General features: G+C 45.2%; 1 protein-coding gene across 8 annotated transcripts in view; it reads left to right on the top strand.

Moving 5' to 3' along the window:
- Positions 1-17,171, top strand: part of SLC39A11 (solute carrier family 39 member 11) — a 367,218-nt gene that overhangs the window by 289,865 nt on the left and 60,182 nt on the right. The gene's annotated exons all lie outside the window — the stretch shown is intronic.

Raw genomic sequence — 17,171 nt, 5'->3', positions numbered from 1 at the left:
ATTGGGCCGTTTCACAATTTTGCCACAAATAAGAGCTGAATTTTAAAACAAAAACACTTTACGGTTTTGTTCGCCTTCATGCAATTTTGCATCAAAATGTAACGTTGTATACAAAATGCATAAAAAGTCATGTTTGTGGTTAAAAGTCTGACTTGAGCATGAGACGCACAACACCTCCTAAAAATAAAAGTCCAGGACGTGCAGAGTTTAGACCTGCCACATCACCAGAACTGATGGCCAAAAGTCTCCGCGCCCCAAATACTAGGAAGAGTCTGAAAGTGGTTGACTACATGTGAGAGTGTCGCATCAGACCGCACATGTCCTCTGTGATTAGTAAAGGGGGATATGTAGAAAAGTTCCTGTATTCTCCCTCCCCCACCCCTTTACACACACACAACCAGGGAGGACAACTTTTCATTCTGCTCGCAAATTTAAGTAAGTGCTCCTCCCCGAATATTACCCCTAATTTAGTCACGGCAAGCTTTTAAAGTTGGAACGCACATACACGATTCCCACTATTCCATAGAAACCACTCTAACAGGCCAGAAAATCATTTTGTGTGGATTTCCCCTTTTAACCCTTCCCACAATTTTATGTATTTGTACTTCTTGGCCGGGAAGAGTACGGCCGCTAATGGCGGATCCATGAAACATACATGGATGGTTTCCGTGTGCAGTCTAGTCCATTGTTGCAACGGACCAGATGAACGGAATGGCCGAGACTGTTCCGTCAAAAACAGGCAGGAGTAGGATCTGTCCTATTTTTGTTGAAACGGCCACATGGTTCTGTTACAACAACAGAAGTGTGCGTGGCTCAATAGAAATGAATGTGTCCGGGTGCGATCAGTTTAAAAAACAAAACACAATAAAACACTGAAGAAAATAACTGAAGTGGGCGTGGGGCCCCAGGCTCTATTTACATGGCAGGGTCTGAGTGTCGGCCGTTTTTCTCAGCCGTTCTGCATAAGATTCCGTTCTGGGCCGTGTTTCTGTTTTGAACGGCTGATTTTAGATTCTGCGGTCTATAGCCGTTAAAAAGAGGGGTGGCCCATACGTCATCTCATCGGTCCCTGCTATGCGATCGGAAGATGCCGATGACTGACATGGCAGTCTGAGGGGGCCTAATGAAAGACCCCAGGTCTGCCATCTTTCTGCTCCTATTCATCCCTGCTAGGAGTAAAAGTATTGTACCAGCGATCAATGATCCCAAGTGGGACAAATCAACTACGTTCCCACAAAAGTGATGTAAAAAATAAACCTCAAGCGTCTGTAAAAGTCCATCCCGCATGGTGAACGCTATAAAAAACAAACAAACCTCCAGAATTGCTGGAATAAAAAGTGATCAAAAAGTCGTATGCACTCCGCAATGGTATTAATAAAAACTACATCTCGCCCTACAAAAAAAAAAACACCGCTCCATCAACAGGAAAATAAAATTACGATTTTTGAAAGTCGAAGAAAATGGAATTATTTTTTTAAAACTGCTGCGGTGGGAAGGGTTAAAGGGGTTTTCAGAGCTGTAGAGAACGTGTTAAGCCTGATTTGGGTATCTCTGGTCGGTCTTGCCAGGTTATATTACAGGTCGGGGCTGGATAGTTCCTGATTAATCACGAGATAAAAAGTTCTGGAACTTTCTAATAAACTTTTGTTTCAATTCTTCACCATTTTTCAAGATCTCCGCTTGCTGTCAGTGAATATAAATATTCTTGTTTAAAGCCAGGGGCTTGAAACCTGTTTTTGATTGTGTCCAAAGGATACATGCCACAGTCGGTTATAAAGAGAGAGCGGTGATACACTGTAACGAGCCCTACACCTGTGTCCACTAGGCATGATCAGGATGGATTGTCAACATTCAATTGGCAAAAAAAGCAATGTTCATTTAAAGCAAGCAATCGCCTTTCAAGTGATAGATGTCTCGTCAGCTTTGTGATTCCTGCATATTTGGCATTTGTGGCTCATGTAATTAACGAGATCATCGGCTCGGAGAGGTTAAAAGCTTTGTTCCCAGCATTGCCCGCCGGGAGAAGTCTGCATACTGCTCTGCTGGATTGTGAGTGGCGGCTCATTAAGTGAGCGCTGTACAAACTCTGAATTAATGAAGCAAGGTTGCAATGTGAGCTGGTATGACGGGATAATGCCACAGCGAGTGCCTCTCGGGTGTGTACTCTGTAGTGTGGCGGGCGGGGGCATTATGTGCAAGCAGCTGAATTAATGGCGATAAAAAAATGAGCAGAAGGATAATGGCGCGGAGATTTCTGGATGAAGTATTTTCTTGTGGAGCTGTAAAATAACACCGAATAATAGGACGTAATAATGGCACACCTTGTACTGGAGCTGGCAAAGAGATCCGCTGCCATACTGTGCCCGCAGGTGAGAGCAGCAATTACATTCACTACCTGGAACATTTTATGTACCCGGCCCGCTTTTTATATATTATAATGATTTCTTTCCTCCCTTACAAACACTCCCCGCCGATCACAATGCTGCCCACACTTTTCTGCTCCTGTATAATTCACCTATCCGGTTATTGTAAGTGTACGGGCAGCTAAAAACAGCCAGCGTTTCCCGGGTTCACCTGACTGGTATTACTGAACACCTCTGTTGTGGGACATTTTTCTTTTCTTCGCACATTTAAAGACCCCTGTCCTTCATTCCACAATAAATGGACTGGGCTGTCGGAGCGGAGTTTTAATCGGTGTTGCACAAAATGAGGCCATTCATCTTCACCGGTCAGAAAGGGCGACACTCCCGGCAGAGAATTGTACATTATGTCCTGCAGCTCACGAGGCTTTCTCAACCTCAATATATTTCACCGGTCATAGCCAGCGGGTTGTGAAATAACTGGATATAAAGGGGAGACTTGCCAAAGACCTTTACAAAGGGGAGTGAATATTGTAGATTTTTCCCTATTCCGGTTCTCGGGGAGAATTGGTCGTCATGTTGGCCACCTCTATGGTTAATGTAAATGTGCCCAGGGCTTCTCCTCTGTACAGGAACTGGGAAGAAACAGGAGAATCAATCTGTCATGCCCCTGTTTACTTTTATGAGACGTTCACATAGGAGATGGGACAAACTTTGGTTCCTCTTGTCTGAATTATAGTGGGGGTAAGTTTTGCCTATTCACACAGTTCTACTGTAACGTGTGCCCGGGGCACCCAATGTGACTTTACGGACTGTGCTTTTATTTGCCATTTCTTAGCAAGTTCAAGAACAATCGTCTGTAAACATCTTTGCAGCAGTTTTCTGTAATTTTAGTGCGTTGCTGCCAACTAGTGGCCAAACTACAAGAGTATTTGAAATTGTGCGGTTGTGCCTTAGATAGGACCTGTGGTCACATGACCAGGGTGTGTAGATCCTCCAAGGGTACCTGTCACCTGGTTTATGCTGCCTGATCTGAGGGCAGCATAAATTAGTGACACAGACCCCAATTCCCGCACTAGGTCACTTAAGACGCTTTACCTGCTGCTAGTCTAGTGAGTATTAGTATCTGTATTCGAGCTGCAGCTTCCCTCACCCACCTGCCGCTGATTGACCGCTTTCTGCCTATGTACAGTATAGGAAGGAAGCTGTCGGTCAGCGGTGGAGGGTGCTGGCACGCACTCATCATTGAATGGACCTGCAGCAGGTAAAGAGTGTTTTCTTTTCATAGACCTAGCGCTGGAATCAGGCTCTCTGTCACTGCTCTCAGTGCCTCCTACACATGGCAATTGGTGTACGAGGGTTGTTAAATTCACCCCAGTGTGTTTATAAAAGGAGACGGAGTGTCTGAGGCTGCGGCACAGTTTTCAATCCTGAGCAGAGTATTTTTACTATGCTGGAAAAAAAATGTAGTGCAACCTTTGGAATTGAGTGTTTTCTGGTTACATTACTTTTTTCCCCCCTCTGTTAGGCACTGTTCACATCCGCATCAGAGGTTGACATTTTTGCTGCGCTATATTTTGGCCTGCAACATGATGGAAACCTAAAAAAAAACCATAAAAGTCAATGGGTTCCATTGGACGTCGTTGGTTTCCATTATGCAACAGATCCAGCGCTCCCTGTATTCACCTTCGCCCCACCAGTATTTCTGTACATAGAGTTGTGTTGTGTCTAGACCGCTGGCAGGACACCACACATCGTAGTTGTACATGACTTTGTTATATGAGAATAGTTGTGTTTTCAGTAGCCCTGCGTGCTGTCTACATGGATAGATCTCTGCGGAGGCTCGAGACTAAAAGCACTTAGTTGTTGTAAGGAAATAGAGCAAATGGTGCGAGGAATGGACGGGTTACGTAGACATTGTACTCTGCATCTCCTTTTGTACATAGGAGTTCAGGACGTCGATGCAGAGAGCAGATGGCTCTTGTACAGTCAGCGCTCCGCTCTGCTGCGTACTACAAGCTGCAGTGCAGAACATTTGCGCTAAATCATTTTTTATATTCACCAGCGGGTCATGTCCGTCACATGGCAAATGTTACTTCTGAAAGTGGAGGCAGCACAATGGAGAACTACAGAAATCTCCAACCCAAACTGTACAGAGGTTATTCCATAGAAAGGAAAAGTTCCAGCTAAATAATAACCCCTAACTACTTACATAACGTCCTAAAGAAGGGTTCTCACCACAGACGGGCATATATGCAAAATATGCCAATAATCTGGGTGTTGTAGTGGCAGACACAGGCCATGATCAGGAACGACGTAGAGTCGGAGAAAAAGCTGATGCGGCTGGGATCCTTTCAGTCTCGACCCATTGGAGGTCCCAGCGAATATTATGGTATATCCCCATTAAAATGGTTGCCCAGGCATTTTATATTGATGGTCTGACCTTCAGATCGGTGGAGGTACCATTCAAGTGAATGGGACTGAGCTGCAATCACAGCCACTACAAAAATGTATGGGCCCCATCAATCAGATGATCAGTGGGGGTGCTGGGAGTCAGACCCCCACCTATCTGATATTGATGTCCTATCTGAACGATAGGCCATCAGTCTAAAATGCTTGGAGAACCCCATTAAGGGTGTGTCGTCTTTTGCAACCACTTTTTATTGCTTTGATGAATTTCAAATAGTGAAGCAAATCGTCTTCATTTTGTGTATAGAGCTCCTTCGACTGCTCGGGGTCGGCAGCGTCTGAACCTGCAGCTTCATTCCTCCCTATAATCTTTAAGAAGGGGCAAAGTGAGTGGAGTAACACACGACAGCAAGATCAGACTACACAGGGTCCCCCTCTTTGTTATACCGGTGTTTGGGAAGGTTAGGATAATTCCAATATGTCTGCCATGAAAGGAGTTTTCCATCCGTGACCATACACAACACAATTTTTCAACCTGATCAGAATGTGTTGGTCACACTTGAATTGTTCTCAACTTGTGGCTTCATGGTGAACACCAGTGCCTTACAGACCCTGAATTTGAATCCCACCGAGAACAAGATATTCCCGGAGCTTGTATGTTCTCCCTTTTTTTCAGTGGGTTTCCTCCTGTGCTCCAAATCCAAAAATGTGCCGAATTATATGGTTTCCATTACGATATAATTTCATTCATTCCAGTCTCCCTGTATCGCACGCGGCTGTACCGTAATACATATGTGATATCATTCTTCTATCCTGGAGGGGATTGCGGGAGTTTCCAGCTGAGCGTGTCTACAGGAGTCCAGGGGTTATTATTCCACTTAGCACAGTAATTGCAGATACTTAAATATTTATCCCATGTGGGAATGGAGCCACTTAAGTGTGAAATTGGTTTCTATTGGACTGACCTGAGTGGAGGCGTTTATTAATAATGTGGTGGGAGGGAGGATACGAGAATGATAGATTAGTAGTAGAAGATAACGTTTCCGTTTAGTAAAGACCGCACAAACCTATCGACCCAAAGCGTCCCACAATTGTTGGAAAGCATCCAAGCCGTGCCGAAATCCTGCTGGTTCTCCGCAATGGTCAAAAGCTCGATTTTTGACTTCAGGGCAGTGATGGATGCGTTAGGCCTCATGCACACGACCGTAGCCATGTGCATGGCCGTGATTTTCGGGTTAGCCGGCCATGGAGTGTCGGCCACGAGCTGCCCGCAAATCGCGGGCTGTGCACATGGCCGCGTCCATTATTTCCTAAGAGCCTGGACCGCAGAACACGCCATAATAATGCATGACCGTTCTTTCTGCGGCCCGGGCTTCTGGGCCATGCACGGAATGGGGCTGCAATTCTCTCGTGGCTTTTCGGGGGGAATTGCGGCCGCAAAAGCACGTTCGTGTGCATGGGGCCTTACTTTTAGACTTTGAGTTAGTTAGACCTCGCAAGGAACCAATAATAGGAGACTAAATCCAAAAAGTTTGCCTCTAGAAGTAAATTTTTGGGATCTTGGGTCTAGAAATTTGTCCAGCCTTGGCTTTAGTGTTCATTCACACCACATTGCCGCATGTGCGGACCCTGTACTGCGGCAAAAAAAAAACCCTAAAGGTCCTTATTACCAACTCCTAGGTGCTCCATGTGCCGCCATCTTATCTAGAAGCAACTCTTCTAGGTGAGCGTGCCTCCGTAATTTGGCATCCGATGGAGAATACCGCAAGCCATCTACGGGCGCCGTACAACAGATCCGTAGAATCCAGATGTCTGTAACAACTATTTATTTGTGGCCTCTCTTCATTATGAACCGCGTTATATTCTGTACACTTATTTCTGGTGCTTTTTAAAGCAGAAATCTGCTCATTTCCGACACTTGGATTTGAGGATATAATGTTCGCTGCCAAATCACTTCCCATTCATTAGCGGAGTATATTTCCACGCCGTATTTTAATGAAAGTGAAAGATTAACGACACAACACAGACGTGCTGTAAATGAATAGTCTGCAGAGCTCTTCTCAAATTAAAAGGCAGAAATATAAAGTCAAGGATTCCTGGCAGTGGCGTGTGTATAGCGTATCTAGTGCTGTACATTATGGAGACGCCGATCTGCTGATTGACCGGTTTAGTAGTCAAGGTTCCTCTGGGATGACTCCGGGATTATATGTTTATTTGTAGATGTTACTGGGTCTGTTTTGTTAGCAGTGTGAGTCATATTACATTTTGTCAAATTTAAAAGGAACCTCCAAACGCTATACCATTTTTAGGTCCAAAATTTTGCAAGTACCGATGCCAAGGTAGCATTTTACACCGAGAATATGTTCTAAACACATTGAGTAATGTGGGCCATGTAGTTAAATAATACAATTCTGGCCACCTGCATCTGCCACTAGAGGGTGCTTACTGCATACTTTATAATAAACAATATGGCTCATAGACTCCCTCTAGTGGTGGTTATATGTTGAGAAATTCATCGGCACCAAATTTTGGGGTTAAAAACTCAAAATGGTGTTGATGTGCTAGCAGGACATATATATTCTGCACTTACAATAAAGAGGATCTTTACCGTAAAAGTATTGTCCTCCTATAATCCGCAATGTTGGATAATCCAGAAAGGAAGGATAGGTGTTATGAAAGAACTAAGGCAATTCTTTTCTTTTGTGTCCACTCTTGTATTTAGCTCCAAAAATGGCTTGTGTGATCCTGGCCTTAGTTTACCAATTTGTTCCTCGAGAGCTGATTCAGTCCCCACGGACAGCAACTAGGAAGGCAGCAGTGTTTGCGTAGACAGCCGTGTCCGTACATGTGGCTCTAAGGACTTACTGTGTACACAGAGCACATGACCCGGCTCTTGTGATGTCCTTATGGACACTAATCCATATGGAGGGGAATTGGCCTTCAGCCCCGTAGAACAGGTTATAGATTTCCTTTATAACCGGAGGACCTACATCTGAATGTGTCATGATTTATACATTTCTCTGGGTTCCACTGATTCTCATTAGGTGGTCGGAGACTGAGGACAGACTCTTGTGGTCCAGCAATAAGGGTATATTCACACACAGCAGTTGAGGTACATTGAAAACTTCATCAAAAACGCATGCGTTTTTACGTTGATCTGGTGCACTTCAAACCGCATCATTTTGCAGTAAAAACACATGTCGTTTTTTAGATTTTTATTATGCGTTTTTTAACTGCAACTTAATCGCTACATGTAACTATACCGTTACTTTGGATGCCAGAACTTTTATATAGAGGAGGACGGTATAGGTGTTCATCGACGATTGGTCGATCACCAAGACAACAACAAACTACTCTTCTCTGTGGACCACGCCACACAAATTGCGAACAATCATTCCAAAAACGTCCTTATTTGTCTTTCACATTCCTCGTTCTTCATCAGGATGAGTTGGTAGTCACTGATAAAAATCCAACCAATCTTTACCCAATATTTGTCGGCTTCAAGAAAAATTGCTTGTCCAAAGAAAAATTCACCCTAAAGCGGTACAAAAATGTTGACCCTTTTTGTATGGCAGACCTTTTACTTAATCTCTACGGCCATCTTGGAAATGTTGCCTGATAGTCAATCCACTACGCTGCATAAGAAAAAAATAACTTCCTGAGGAAGATCCATAAGAAGGAAATGAATGAAGCGGAAAAAGCAAAAAACGTAGCCGTATTTCATTCTGGAACAGGAAACACAGGAATCCTTCACTTCCCGATTCTCCATGCGTCAGCTAGTAAGGGGGCGGCTCTTAGCGAAGGGGGCAGGACTTTGTATTGCTTGGTCTCCATTGCAGATAAAGCAGCTAGTGGAGTTTTCTGCTTCATGACAAGACACACAGTGCTCTGCCCCTTCCCCAAAACCTCGTGTTTACATGCTGTAAACTCAGGAGGGTGGTGGATTAATGGAGGTCTCTGGGGAAATATGTTTTAGTTTTTTTATTCCTGTTCTTGAAGGAAGTGGTGGATATCCTATTAAGCGTTGCTGGTTATTTTCAGCTTTTTATACAACCAATAATATCAGCCGCTGTCCCATCATCCGCGCTCGTTAACATCCGTCTTTAAGATGATCCATTGATTGGCGCTCACATACTTTTACTGTTACAAAGCGATCAGTCAACGTGACAAACTCATTACATTACGACCGCGGTTACTTTTATTTTCCACAGTCTTTTCAATAACGGGGATAAGTAGTCACTCGAGGCGCCGCTTCTCTTTCCCTTCAATTATCTTAGAGCCTCTGTGTGCTGTTTTACTTTTTAATTTTACATAATGAACAGTTCCATCAATTTCATTTGTCCTGGAATGACCTCCTGACCTAGATCTATACTGCTGACGGCACTTTCAATGGGGGCATTTAGTAGTTAGCAGTATTTAGTGCCAGAGGTTACTCGTGTACTGCAAATATATGGCCGCTTACAATCAGTGGGGGAGGGGACAAGGCTTGTGTCTTGTTATCAATCTGATACGTAGTAATTTACACCATTGTTCTGTAATTGGTCCTTGGTACCATTGTAAAAAGTGATGGACTGGTGCTCTTCACTGATAGTCATCCAACACTTCCAATTAATGAAGGGAAGATGGCCATGATCCACCGACCTGGAGAAAGGGTACCCCTTATTTTTTTTTTTTATGGTGGTGCACACCCCTGATTTGTCTATTACGCACTTGGTGCCTCTTTTGGAATACGTCCAATGGAGCATGCAGAATCGTAGACACGCATTGGTACTATATGGGCTCATAGCAGGCGGTGGACGCGGTATCACAGATCCGTAATGCAGCCACTTTTTATTGTCCATGTTACGGCTGCAACACTCGGGACTATCCTACAGGACCCTATGGGGATCTAAGTTCGGTTGATCATACAGACTCTAAAATGCATCTACATTACGGCCATCTGAAAAAAAAAAAAAAAAACTCTGCCATTAGCTGTGTGTTTCTTTGTTGTTTTTTATAGTTGATGTATCGCTCTTCATAATTATTCTCCCCATTGCTATTCGTATAAATGGCCTTTACATATTCTACAAGGTATTTTTGTCTGACATTACGCCGTACTGACTGTCATACGTTGTTCCCGCTCTCCTTTCCCTAGATTTTTTAAAGTGGTTTTCCGATCTTTAAAAATCACGTGTGACTGGTGTAACTGTAGTAAGATTAGTCACTAATGTATTGTCTGTAGCTAAAACATAAATAAATTGTAAGCCAGTCTCCTGCACGACCATGCTCCTGGTCTTTATCTCCTGCTTGTGTGACATCCTTGTCCCCTTCCTCTAGTATGGGCTGTTGCACATCTCCACTGATCCTTGTACTTCCTCCTGTCTGTTTCTGGAGGGATAGTGTTTCACATGCTTGGCAGCTAGTGTACATTTAGTGAGCAGCAGACAGCGCGTAACTACAGCACTACCTTAACCCTTGAAATAGTGTGGCATGCAGGTAGCTGTAAATATAGGCAATGTTTGTGAGGAGCGGAGTCATGGGTACTGCACTCCTTTACATCAAGCCCTAGCAAAATAAAAGCAAAAGTATTGCACGTAATGAAAAATACTACTACTAAGTTTATGGTGGCAGCATCTTGTGAGCGCTCATCCACATATAGGAACTTTTTAGTGTTTGTCATAAGCTCCGATAACCCCTTTTAACAAAATACATTCTGTTCAGATTAATTCATGATTTGTATAATGTTGCCCGTGTGCCACCACCATCCAGTAAATTATATATGAATTGAGTCCAATATTTCTAGGTTGTAATGTCCCCATAATGACATCTATTCTCCTGCTATGCGATCAGGAAGTGAGCGGCCACGTGTTAGCCGGCAGTAACCAGCACGGGAGCTTACACTCTCTTTGCCACTTGAGAGATTTTAGCGGTTGTACCTTGTGTGAAGTCTTAAAACCTTCAGACTAAAAACTCTACACTCCTGGAGCATGTGAGTCTCCGGCATCACGAGCAAAGTGCTAATTTATCATCTCCCTCCATATCCTTGAGTTGGTAAGTGAATGTTCTAGGTTCTTAGTTTATTCTGTCTCCGGCTCATGGTATTCGTCTTGTCTTCTCTCTACTCCCAGAGTAGAATTTATAAGAATAAAGTTACATTATCCCATAAAAAGCAACAAATAAACAAACAAACCTTGTGTTCTCTCCTTCTCGACAGCCCTGCTAATTAAAAAAACACCACCCCAATAAAGCCTAATTAAAAGCCCTGAATATTCCCAATTGCTATACGATCTGCAAATTTGTAATGCAATGTCGTCCTTTTGTTTTTCTTCCTTTTAAAAAGGGTTTTCCGCTATGTACAAACCCTACTTGTTAGACGGTCCCTTAACAATAAGCAGATTACAAAGTGTCCCTCTGTTGGGACCTCCAGCGATCATCTGTGATCTCTGGGGAAACCTGGCAGAAAGTGTTTAATTTCCCTGCAGCACCACCACAGGGGAAATTAAGTATTACACAATGCACTTTTATATCAATGTGTTGTCTGTATAATACAGGACAGCTCCTCCAGAGCGAGAGACGCTCTTTGTAACCACTCCTCACAGGTTGAGAGATGAGGATTGTGATTACGGGACCCACACCTCTTTTAACTCCCTAACTCCCAGTTTTCTAAAATTGGACAACCCCTCTAAACTGCAGGGTTGCCCACTACAGCACTGGTACCCGTTGAAACATAAAATTCTGTCTTCTGTATATGTTCCCTTCTATCCGCTATTCCAGAATAGGTTCAAAAGTTTCCATGGAAATTGCAGTGCGATCACCATTTACTGTGACTATCGGGGGATGTCGTGTCGCTGTTTAGCCCTCGCCTTACATTGCTGCACTTTTGTCAGCTGCTGGTGGTGAAGGGGTGAACAGGCAGATGATCTATTCGCTGCAGATAATCCTCATAATTAATAGTTTACTTCTATTTGTGTATAAACCTTTCGGGCATATTAATTGATGGAGCTATAAAGGGTATATCTGTGTGTGATCAACACGTAATGGGACTGTAGGACGGTACAGCAATGTATGCCTACTTTTGTTGGTTGTAATAAAGGGATAACCCAAGAGTCAAAGGGTAATTTTATTATTAAAAGCAAACTTAAAACTAATATTTCTTGTAAGGAATGACGCTGGTCGCGATCAGCTCGAGGTATCCAGCCGGCAGAGTATTGATATAACATGGGTTACTCCGAACCAATGCATGATTGGTTTATAGTACTGCAGCCTGTGGAAACTACAACTGCCAGCAGGAAGGATTGTGGTAGTTGTAGTTTCAGAACGGTCACATATTACAGATACTGGTATAGATAGAAGTTTGATAATGATGAAATTTATATTAGGATTATTTACTCTGATGAGTGTGACCTGGGAAAGGTCAGACAGGAGGTGGAATTTAAAAAAAAATAAACTGGGACACGTGTCAATGTCATGGCTGTAGTTATGGCTTGCATTCAATTGGTAAAATTGTTCAGGGTTTGGCGATCACCTTATATATCTGACCTATATGTTTGTATACCAGAAAGTACACATACTGTAATGTTCCCATCGGTTTTTAGTGGTCAAATATATGCTGCTACTGGGCAAGTGGGAGGTACCTGCCGTGGCTACTGTGGGGGGGGGGCAGGCAGAGCTGCTGTGACTACTGGGGGGGGGCAGGCAGAGCTGCTGTGACTACTGGGGGGGCCAGGTAGAGCTGCTGTGACTACTGGGGGGGGGGCCAGGCAGAGCTGCTGTGACTACTGGGGGGGGCAGGCAGAGCTGCTGTGACTACTGGGGGGGGCAGGCAGAGCTGCTGTGACTACTTGGGGGGGGGGCAGGCAGAGCTACTGGGGGGGCCAGGCAGAGCTACTGGGGGGGGGGGCAGGCAGAGCTGCTGTGACTACTGGGGGGCCAGGCAGAGCTGCTGTGACTACTGGGGGGGGGGGCCAGGCAGAGCTGCTGTGACTATGGGGTGGGAGGGGGGCGCCCTCATGAGTCCGGCATCTCCAGCACGTAGAGGGGGTGTTCGGATTAAAACTGTGCAAAAGGGAAAAGGTATGGTACCAAAACATAAGGATTTTATATTGGTTCTCTTTATATGTTGTGAAAATTGACGTCTTTGCAGCTTTGGACCATGTAATCTGCCACAGAGCAGGTGCGTGCCTAATATAGTCTCCCGTTTAGTCACGTATATATGGGCAGGCGGAGCGATGTTATCCGGGGAGAGCAGTATAGCGTATTATGTCTTAATTGTACATAATGAAAATATGCAGAAGATGGGATAGCATGGTGTTGGTGAAAATCAAGAGTAAGGGGATTAACCGTATCAGCCAAATGGAAGACATCCGCCCCCTGGCCAAAGGTGGACCTGTGAGGAAAATGCCCCTGAGATGTAAGGGGCATATAATACGGATGTCAAGGGAGGGCAGTCCGATGTCAACGAAAAACACTGTTTTCACTGCTGCCTGACCTCTATCTGGAATCGCATTGGACCCAAGAGACCAGAAGAGGGCAAGGCAACGGGATCTCCCCATAGTAGAGAATCGGTGCTATCCACAGTTTTTCAGTTCACTTTGTATGTGCTCTAAGGGGATGCAACAGAGATGAGCCGGCAGTAATGCTTCACAATGTCAGGCACGGATAGACCCCCCACAAGATTTACTAACCAAGCAGACCGACTTGGGGATTCAGTGTCTGCCGGACTGCCATATAAACATAAGAATAGAGGATTGCCTTGTCCCCAGTTCCCTCATGCGTACAGCCACCGGTAGTGTCTGGAAATAATACAACAATGTAGGCAAAAAGGTCATTTTGACTGCCGCAATGCGTTCGAAAAAGGACATAGGGAGGGGGTTGGGCAAAGAAATGTGAGGGTCAAAAGTATTTTGTCCACAAAAAGGTAAACTTTAAGTTCCCTATCCTGTATTAGAACTCCCTTGATGCCTGAGGTTTTGCGTTTCCTGGCCACCGGAGGCTCAATACCGAGAACATATTCAGCTGTTTGCAGTGTGAACAGCTCATTAAGTCCCTGTCATGTCTAAATGAAGAAGTCCATGGCTGAGAGCGCACAATGTAATTGAAATCCAATGTATTCAGAGAAAAGTTTCAGCGCTCCATTAACAAGTCACCTGAAAGGAAACAAATGACGGTATACTTAGTATGTACTCAATGGCCTGGAGATGCTGCAGAGAAACTAGACGCTCCAGAGGACAAACCAATGCAGAGAAATTCACCCTGCCATTACCATGAGCAGCCATCATCTTCCCGGCCTCCACCCCCCATCTGATGACTCTGTCCATGGTTGTCCTGTGAACCACTGTGATTGCCTATTGGACCCAGATCTCCTGGGCCATCCCTGGTTTCCCACTTGCACAGCATTCACCCCCTATTTGCCCATTGGGACATCATCCCTTTTTTGAAATGCCATTGGTCCAGTTTCCACTTTAGAGTACAGTGGATTATTCTAGTTATCAGTGGTCTTCTACATGGCCGTATGCAGCAAACTGGCTCATAACATCTTTGTCTACCCCTCCTCCATGCACAGAAAACTTAATGCATTCAGACTAAGGCCCCATGCACACGACCGTAAAAAACCTCCGTTTTTGTGGACCGCAATTGCGGTCCGCAAAAACGGAGCCATTCACTTTCATTGAACACTGACACCTTTCCGTAGCACTACGGAAGGTTGTCCGTGCCGTGGAAATGTTCCGGGAATTATGGAACATGTCCGTTCTTTTGCATTTTGCGGGCCGTGCTCCCATACTTTTGTATGGGAGCACGGCCCGAAAATGCGGCTGTCAGTCAGCGGCCGGCCGTGCCAGCAATTGCGGGCAGTGATTGCGGGCACGGTCGTGTGCATGGGGCCTTACACAGTCCTTTTCCCAGACGGATCACCTGTAGTGTCCTGCTCCTGTTGTTATTATCAGAAGGCCCCCCATAAAAGGGACCAAACCTTATGAAAACACTTAATTGCTTTTTAAGCCATGGCTGCTTTCTTCCAGATATAGCGCCACACCTGTTCATGGGTTGTGTCTGGTATTGCAGCTCCGCTCCATTGAAGCAGCCATGTTTTTCTAATCCTGGACAACTCCCTTAACTTTAATCTTTGTGTCTGACTTAATGTAATAAATGATGTATTTGTAGCCGGGCAGCCATACATCAGTGGGATAACTGGCAGGCATTCTGTCTGGCTTTTAAAGCCACTATCAAGCTTGAAAATACTGTTGAATCTATAATGGTACAAGGAGGACATTAAGTGGATGCTTCCCTGCACTCTTATTACATAAATAGCGCCATCTGCTAATGATCAGAACAGCGGTCATGTTATTTCTGCTGGATAGTGGCCGTGGAGTTGATCTTCAAAACCAGCAGCGGTATAATCAATGATGGCGTCGCTGCTCCATTCTGCACAACTTGTTAATCCTTCCGTTTTTTGGGAAGATACCGTGACAATGAGCAAAAAAGCCGATCCGACCCTTGGCAAAAATAATGCCATAAAGACAGATCTGGTCTCCGATCTCCTCCGGCTCGTAGTCTGCAGGTTACACAAGTCTATTGGAAGCCGCAAAGTGAAGCATCACATTTCCCCTCCGAGTTACCTGGATGGCAGGGTAATTGGCAATGGATCAAAACACCGTCTGTTCCAACTTCACACGCCCCGAAACTGTGGCAGATCTAGGGAGAAACAGCCGTCTACAGCTCGTCATAGGTCATAGGCATCCGCAAAGTGTCAGGACTGGTATTCTAATCCTGCTCGAGGTGTCTCCCCCATGTCCTCATCAGCTGTGATGGTAATGTGCGTGTACCCCTGAACAATCCAAGTCTGCAGAACCATCCCCAGGTTCTCTCACCTAGGTGACTAATATGAGACCTGCATGGCACCGGAGAAGATCCTGCAAATTGTCAATTATGTATGTTTTAGTCTTAGGCCTCATGCGCACGACCGTAGCCGTGTGCACGGCCGTGATTTTCGGGTCGGCCGGCTGCGGACTGTCAGCGGACTGTCAGCCGCAGGCCACCCGCAAATCGCGGGACATGCACATGGCCGCCGCCGCCATTGTTTTCAATGAGCCCGGACCGCAGAACCGGGCCGTAATAAGACATGCCCGTTCTTTCTGCGGTCCGGGCCGTGCACGGACCGCAAAAACTACGGTCGTGTGCACGGCCCCATAGAAAAGAATGGGGCTGCAATTCTCCCGTGGATTTTCGGGGGAATTGCGGCCGCAAAAACACGGTCGTGTGCATGAGGCCTTAGACCCCATGCACACGACCGTGTTTTTGCGTCTGCAATTCCCCCGCAAATCCACGGGAGAATTGCGGACCCATTCATTTCTATGGCCCCATACACACTATCCGTGTTTTCACGGGTCTCCGCATGTCCGCAAATCCGTGCCGCAGAAACTCAGGACATGTCTTATTACGGGCCGCAAATTCGATGCGGACATGCCAATAGAAGTCAATGGGCCCGTGGAAATTGCGGATACACCTCCGTGTGTCATCCGCAGTTTGCGGATTTGCGGAAATGTTGCTAGGCGACGACCGGGAATGAGTTCTGTCGTCATCCTGTTTTACCTAGGCTTTTTTTTTTTCATCCGCATTTTGCGGATTACATACGGATGAACTGCGGATGACATTTCACGGAACACGGTCCTGGAATTTGCGGACCAGAAAAACACTACGGTCGTGTGCATGGGGATTCAGGGCCAAGCTGTGTATCTGGGGGGTGTTCAATTTGTTTGCAGATCACCCCAATCACATTAAAGACCAATGTGTTAACTCAGCGGGGCTTTAACGAAAGTCTTGTAGGTCATTGAGACATGTTGGATACATCAGCGGGAGTCGGATGCCCACCAGGCACTCGATAAATGTCTGCATCTTTTCAGTTTTGTTTAGTGTTCTTCATGGTCAACATTGCTGCACTTGAAAATCCAAGTAATTCAATTGTTCAGTAGTCAAGTTTGTTTTTTATAAAAAAAAAAAAATTCCTCTAAAGAGCATCCGTTTGCATTTTATAATCTGTGTTCGGTAATATTTGGACTCTTTTGGGGGAGGGGGGGGGGGCACGGCACGCCAGCACCGCTTTTCCAGGAAATGTTTATTAGGTGTCAGTAGCTGTCTCTGAGTCTATGGGGTGGAGCTTCGACACTTATTTAGTGAGGGCTTTGACCAATCACTTTATTGGTTACCCTGCAGTGCATGTGAGGTCACATTACAGACCAAAAGAAACCAATTTGATTATACAAGCCCCTCTACCTGGGGGGGGGGGGGTTATTCAGACGATCGTTTTATACGTCCGTGTGGCGGTCGTTAAAGCATTGTCTGTCACACGGAGAGACGTATATCAATGGGGCTGCTCACCCGACCGTTGTTTTAACGGACCGTGTGAAGGGTGCGTTGAAAAATAGA

This window comes from Rhinoderma darwinii, chromosome 13, assembly GCF_050947455.1.
Source record: "Rhinoderma darwinii isolate aRhiDar2 chromosome 13, aRhiDar2.hap1, whole genome shotgun sequence".
Classification (NCBI taxonomy): domain Eukaryota; kingdom Metazoa; phylum Chordata; class Amphibia; order Anura; family Rhinodermatidae; genus Rhinoderma; species Rhinoderma darwinii.
Note: the sequence above shows the minus strand (reverse complement) of the source record. Positions and strands in the feature narration are given on the sequence as shown.